Below are 6,016 nucleotides of genomic sequence, written 5' to 3'. Positions count from 1 at the left end.
TGAAAAGAGTTGGACATAACTTAGCAAATGAACAACAATAACATGATTTAAATTAACCACATAACACATATACAGTATATAATCTAATTTCTCAGCATTAAAAAAATTCATATCATAATTCCTATAATGAGACCAAAGATAAAACAATAACTTTCTCATCTTATTACAGACAGTAAGATATGAACGAGGAATCAGAAAACATTTGTAATTTTTAATTTCTCTAGTGCACAAGTGTCTGAATACAGGCAATATTTCTTTCTCCAACAGGAAAATATATTTGGAACCTGAGAAAAGACTGTGTAATCTATAATCACTGTGGTACTTGAACTAAACACTTAAGCCATTTGCTTTTTACTGATTTTGTTAAGCTTTCCTCTTCTGACGCCATTTTAAGTGCATAAACATATCCATGAATATACATGTATGTAATGCCTTTCTTACATCAATTCCATGCCTCACTTACAAACTAATATTGTTGTTGTATCTAGGAATATTTAGAAGAAGTTCCAGAGATTGTGATTAACTACAGTTTGACAAGTTTATTTCTTTCAAGTTCTTTAAAACATATTTCATATAAATACTGTAATTAAGTCTAAGAATTACTTTTCAATGTTTGTTACTTTCAATGAACACATATTTGTGTGTCTGCCCTATGCGAAGCTGTGTTCTTATACAGTGAGAAATATTAATATAATAATAAATGATGCTCTAATAAAACCCTGCTATAAAAAACTTATGATTCATAACAACAGACAGAGATATGAACTTTGATGCATGGATTAATAAAGATAAAGAACTTGAAAATATTCATTAGACCTTAAAAAGAAAGTTGATCTATCTAACGAATTATCTTCAAAAATTTCTTAGACAAACAAATTTTAGAAATATGGAATCTGGAAAAAGAAAGGGCTTCATTGCATTTGATCTAGCTTCTCAGTATTATAAACTGACAAATCTTAAAGATATAATTATCCATTTTAGCAACTTTTTTCTTCTCCAGGTACAAGTTTTGAAGTACTTTAATAAGATATTTCTTGCCTATCCAAAGTCCCTCTCAAAAATATGTTTTGATTTTCCAATTACAGAAAAGTACAGAAACAAAAATATAATACCTAGTTACCATTATTGAAGTTATTAGAGAATTGTTTTAGAATTAACACCTGTAAGCTGTTTTATATTTGCAAAATATTAAGTACATCATATATTGAATATAAATATCCAATAATTTTCTCTCCTTTGCAACAATGATTAGGAAAAGATAGCTAATAAAATATACATTTGTGACTATAAAGTAGAAAACAACATGCATTGCAGGTAAAGAAATGAGGAAATATTTACTAAAGGTTTGCTTTTTTAAAACATTTCTTGCTAAGGTAGAGATTAAAATATATTCATGTGTGCTGTGTGCTAAGTTGCTTCAGTCATGTCCAACTCTTTGTGATCCCTTGGGACTATAGCCTGCCAGGCTCCTCTGTCCATAGGATTCTCCAGACAAGAATACTGGAGTGGGTTGCCATGCCCTCCTCCAGGGGACATTCCCATCCTAGGGATCAAACACGAGTCTCTTAAAACATCTCCTGCATTTACAGGCAGGCTTTTTACCACTAGCAGCACCTGGGAAGTCCAAAATACATTCATGGCAACTGCAATTTTATTTACTGACTGTTCACTTGGGTTAAGTACAAATAGAAGAAAACAGAAAAGCTATCAAATAGAAGAAAACAAATTATTAGGTATAACATGTATATCCTGTTTTAACTTAAATTTAAATTAACTTCTATTTACCAAACTGTTCAAATAATGTTGAATAATTTTATTCTAATTTGCACTGATGTTACACATTCAACAGCTGCATTCTTGTTGGAAAATATCTCAAGGAAACATTGACAAGTTTCCACTTGCCTTGTAAATAAAAAAACATGGAAATTAAAATATATCTATATATGTAAAATATTATGCATATATTATGAAATATAAGTAATTTTATAATATGTATTATATTTAGTTTTGAAAACCTCTGTTCACAATGCTTGTTTTAGACAATTTATAGACTTCTTTTACTGCATTCTGTTGTATTATGAAAATCTGAAAACAGGGCTTCTCTATTTCAATTGCTAAAAGGTTTCATCTCACAGATAATTAAACTTTTCCCAATGTATTTCCAGATTCATTTTAAAACATCTAGCACTCATGTCTTTTTAGGACTTCAGTTAATCTTCCACATGTTAATGTTGCTTTTCAGAAAATTATCTTAATGATGATGTTATGTGGAAAGGATCCTTGGTATATAAATGTATAAAAATGCAAACAATATTTTTGTGGACTCAATTTCTACAAGTACAAGCTATGTAAAGGAATTATTGGTTTTTGTGGTTGTTATTGTTTGCTTAACGTAGCTTTTTATTAATCAGTTAAAAGTTTGAGTTGAGGATGCTTCAAACAGGCTAGTTCAAAATCCTCCCAGACTTTAAATTTTAAAACTATAGAACGGTTGAAACAATAGCGAAATGAATACCTGCAAGCACTTCAGGTACATTTACCAAATATCAGCCTATGCGGTCTCTTTCTCTCCCTGCTCTTCATATATGTGTGTTTATTTCTAACCATCTGAAATTAGTTTGCAGATATTATTCCCCTTACTCCTAAATAATGCAACATATATTCTCTTAAAAACTAAAAGATGCCCCTATATAAGACCAGTGCCACAATCATACTCATTAAATAAAATACTGACCTAATTATAATGATGCTATAAGTCCAGATTCAATACTTCCTAGAAAGTGAAGAGAAACTAAAAAGCCTCTTGATGAAAGTGAAAGAGAAGAGTGAAAATGTTGGCTTAAAGCTCAACATTCAGAAAACTAAGATCATGGCATCTGGTCCTATCACTTCATGGGAAATAGATGGGGAAACAGTGGAAGCAATGTCAGACTTTATTTTGGGGGGCTCCAAAATAACTGCAGATGGTGATTGCAGCCATGAAATTAAAATACACTTACTCCTTGGAAGGAATGTTATGACTGACCTAGACAGCATATTAAAAAGCAGAGACATTGCTTTGCCAACAAAGGTCCATGTGGTCAAGGCTATGGTTTTTCCAGTGGTCATGTACGGATGTGAGAGTTGGACTGTGAAGAAAACTGAGCACCAAAAAATTGATGCTTTTGAACTGTGGTGTTAGAGAAGACTCTTGAGAATTCCTTGGACTACAAGGAGATCCAACCAGTCCATCCTGAAGAAGATCAGTCCTGGGTGTTCATTGGTAGGACTGATGCTGAGGCTGAAACTCCAATACTTTGGCCACCTCATGCGAAGAGTTGACTCGTTGGAAAAGACCCTGATGCTGGGAGGGATTGGGGGCAGGAGGAGAAGGGGACGACAGAGGATGATATGGTTGGATGGTATCACCGACTCGATGGACACGAGTTTGAGTGAGCTCCAGGAGTTGGTGATGGACAGGGAGGCCTGGCGTGCTGCGGTTCATGGGGTCGCAAAGAGTCAGACAAGACTGAGCAGCTGAACTGAACTGAATTATCCTAATATTGTCCGTTGTAACTTTTTGTTCTTGTTTTTATTTGTGTAAATCCAGAACCCCATCACAAACCTTGCATGGCATGCTGCTGTTTTGCTTTGTCAGTCTACTAAAGAACAGTTCCCAGCCTCTCGTGGTCTTTCACATTTGATATTTTGAACAACCCAGACCTGCTGTTTTGCAGAATACTTCTCTGTCTCTACATAAATAGAGTCAAATTAAGTATTTTTTGTAAGAATACTGCAAAGGCAAAACACTACATAGACACCTTCCATTTCATCACATAAAGGTCAAGTAATGTTATTTTATCCCATCATTAAAGATGCTGAATTAGTTAATGTCGGTGTCTATCAAGTCCTTCCATTTTACAGGCAAAGATTTCCTTTTGTAATTAATAAGTAATCTCAGCTATGATGACTTCCATTTATGTTCAAGCAACCATTAAGAATACTGTGATGAATTAAGTGTACACTGGAAGTTTTAAAATGAAAATTTCTAATTTTACAATTTCTTGTACATTTATAGGTATTTGTTAAGAAATGTTTCTTTCTCACAGATGCTTCTTTTGTTTTAGTATTCAAAATAGTACAATTAATTACTATGAATATTATGTTTTAACTGTTGAATATGAAACAATTTTAGAGTAACAGAAAAGCTGAAAAAAATAATATACAGTTTACATTGGCCTTCACTATTTTCCCCTAATGTGAACATTTTCCTTAACTATAGCACAATGGTCAAAACCAAGAAGTTAACATTGGTGCAATACTTTTAATTAAAGTAGAAATTCTATTTGGACTGCAGCATTTTTTGCTGCTAATATCCTCTTTCTGTGATGGGATGCAATTCAGAATATCACACTGAAGTTTGGTCTTTTTCACCCTTCTCTTATCTTTCATGACCTTAACACTTTTGAAGTATACTAGCCAGTTATTTTGCAGAATGGTCCTCAACTTAAGTTCGTCTAAATTTTCAAGATCAGGTTATATATTTTAAGAAAGAATACTAAAGTTAATTTGTATTATAATCAGATGTTACATGATGCTGTTATGTTTAAGGCTGATAATTCAAAACTTGATTATTTAGTTAAGGTAGTATCTTCAGAGTTTCTCCAGCACAAAAGTATTATTACTCTCTTTAACCAATACTTGGAGAAGATACTTTGAGAGTATGCAAATGTGCCCTCCAAATTTTCCCACTTATTTTGCAGCCACTGGAAGACTTTCTCTGCAGTTTGGTGTCCTAGTGATAACCTTTTATTTCCCTCCTTGCTTTTACATATAATCATATAATTATTAAGGATTTTTAAGTCTGAATATTGATTTTTCTTCCTCTTGTTTTAATGTCCAAGGGAAGGATATCTGGAACATATATTGTTTGTTTTCCATAATGGCTTTATCATGTTGCATTTTCACTAGCAATATATGGGAAATCTAATTGCTCCATGTTCCTGTCAGGACTCGGTTCTGTCATTGTACATGACTTTAGCCATTCTAATAAGTGTGAGTGCTATTTTACCCTGTGTGTGTGTCCATGTGTGTGTTTCAACTCAGTGTAACAATCGCCACAATCAATATTAATCATGGTTCCCACAGATAGAATGCCTACCCACACACATCTAAACCACTAGCCATCTACAACTGATTAGTTCTCCACACTATATTTTTTTAATTTTGGAGAATTTAAAATAAATGGAATCACATGTTATATATTTTGAGACTGGCTTTTTTCACTTTGTATTATACATCTGATTTATACACACATGTATATATAATATACTGTTGTATAAACATATATGTGCTGTGTCATGCTTAGTCACTCAGTTGTGTCTGACTCTTTGCAACCCCATGGACTGTAGACCACCAGGCTCCTCTGTCCATGGGGATTCTCCAGGCAAGAATATTGGGTTGCCATGCCCTCCTCCAGGGGATCTTCCAAACCCAGGATTTGAACCCACGTCTCCCGCACAAAGTGCAGATTCTTTTACTCATAGTAAAAATATAGTGCTGAATGTTTACAAAATAATTTGTTTTTATCAGAGTAGTATTCCAATGCACATGTGCACCACAGGTTGTATATCTTCTTAGAAGCTGAAATATGTTTGGGTTATTTCCCTATTGAGGATTTAAGCATGCTATCTTATAAGAGACATGTTTTTCTTTGTTTCTTTCAAATATATATGCTCTGTACTTCAATTTCTTACCATATTGCCACATTGCACTGGCTATGATTTCTAGAACTGTATGAATGAAGAGTGGTGAGAAGGACATAGCATGCTTCATTTTTGAACTTAAGGGCAGAAAGTTAAGGTTTATATTGTTAAGCATGATATTAGGTATATATAGTGATTTTTATTTTTTGTTTGTTTTAAAGATGTCATTTATCAATTACGGATGTCTCCTTTCATTCTGAGAATGCTCAGTGTTTTTACCATGACTGAATGTTGGACTTCTTAAGTGATTTTCTGCATATTTGAGATAATAA

The sequence above is a fragment of the Muntiacus reevesi genome, chromosome 16, assembly GCF_963930625.1.
Source record: "Muntiacus reevesi chromosome 16, mMunRee1.1, whole genome shotgun sequence".
Lineage (NCBI taxonomy): Eukaryota > Metazoa > Chordata > Mammalia > Artiodactyla > Cervidae > Muntiacus > Muntiacus reevesi.
Note: the sequence above shows the minus strand (reverse complement) of the source record.